The sequence below is a fragment of the Rhinopithecus roxellana genome, chromosome 7 (assembly GCF_007565055.1).
Source record: "Rhinopithecus roxellana isolate Shanxi Qingling chromosome 7, ASM756505v1, whole genome shotgun sequence".
Lineage (NCBI taxonomy): Eukaryota > Metazoa > Chordata > Mammalia > Primates > Cercopithecidae > Rhinopithecus > Rhinopithecus roxellana.
The window spans coordinates 117412343-117413525 of NC_044555.1; the positions used below are offsets into that span (position 1 = coordinate 117412343).

Genomic DNA, 1183 nt, shown 5'->3' on the forward strand with positions numbered 1-1183 from the left:
TACTTTAGTTGTTTTCTTTTTGATTAGAGGGAAAAAAAATCAGCAAAATAACATCATATATTAAGCTTATTTAGAAGTCGGCATCCAAAGTAAAAGAATTATCTATTGCACTTGATATCATTGCCATCTTTTGATACTCACCTACTCTCTTCTCAAAGAACTTAATCTTTCCTTCCAGTGAAATTTTCTCCATTAAGTCTTAAAAACCCAGTTCCAGCATAAGTCTGTTGGCCATAAACTCAATGTATTACTTCACTAAAGTGCAGTTCATCCTAATGAGGTTCACTGGCAAGTCATCAGTGAGGAACTCCTGTTCTATCCTAGCAGCATTGATAATTACTTACTTTACTATCTGCTCTGATGGTCTGTCATGATATTTGGAAAACGTATAAGAAAGTAGAGGTTTCTTTCTGGATGGCCCAGGAAGTGGACCTGTCCAAGGACATTTGGCACTGGGAAGCCCTGAAGCCTGAGGAAAGATATTTTATATCCTATATTCTGGCTTTCTTTGCAGCATGTGATGGGATAGTAGATGAAAACTTGGTGGAACAATTTGCTCAAGAAATTCAGATTACAGAAACCTTCTGCTTCTATGGCTTCCAAACTGCTAGAGAAAACACACATTCTGACATAAATAATCTCCTTATTGACACACATTAAAGATAACAAAGAAAGGGAATTTCTCTTCAATGCCATTGAAACAATGCCTGTGTCAAGAAGAAGGCAGTTTGGGTCTTGTATTGGATTGGGAACAAAGACGTTACCCATGGAGAATGTGTTGCAGCGTTTGCCCTAGTGGAAAGCACCTGCTTTTCTGGTTCTTTTGCACTGATATTCTGGCTCAAGAAATGAGGACTGATGCCTGGCCTCACATTTTCCAATGAACTTATTAGCAGTGATGAGGGTTTACACTGTTACGTTGCTTGCCTGAAAGTGTGTTTTAAAGTTAGTCAGTAATGCCTTCTTAAGTAAAAAATATTTGGGCAATGACTTAGAGAATGTGAGAGAGTCAACAATTTGAATAATATCTAAGGGAGGAAGAGTGTTTTTAACAGAGGGAACACCAAGTGCTGTCTCGAGACAAAGGTTTGTTTGACTGGTCATTTCAATAAATAGCAAGAAGGCTATTGTGTCTTATGCTGAGTGGGGATGAAGTGGAAAGCTGTAAGGGATATGGACAATG

The 1183-nt window shown here is 38.2% G+C and overlaps 1 pseudogene; it reads left to right on the forward strand.

Moving 5' to 3' along the window:
• The first annotated feature begins 360 nt into the window (after positions 1-360).
• Positions 361-957, forward strand: LOC104670769 (annotated as a pseudogene).
• The last annotated feature ends 226 nt before the right edge of the window (positions 958-1183 follow it).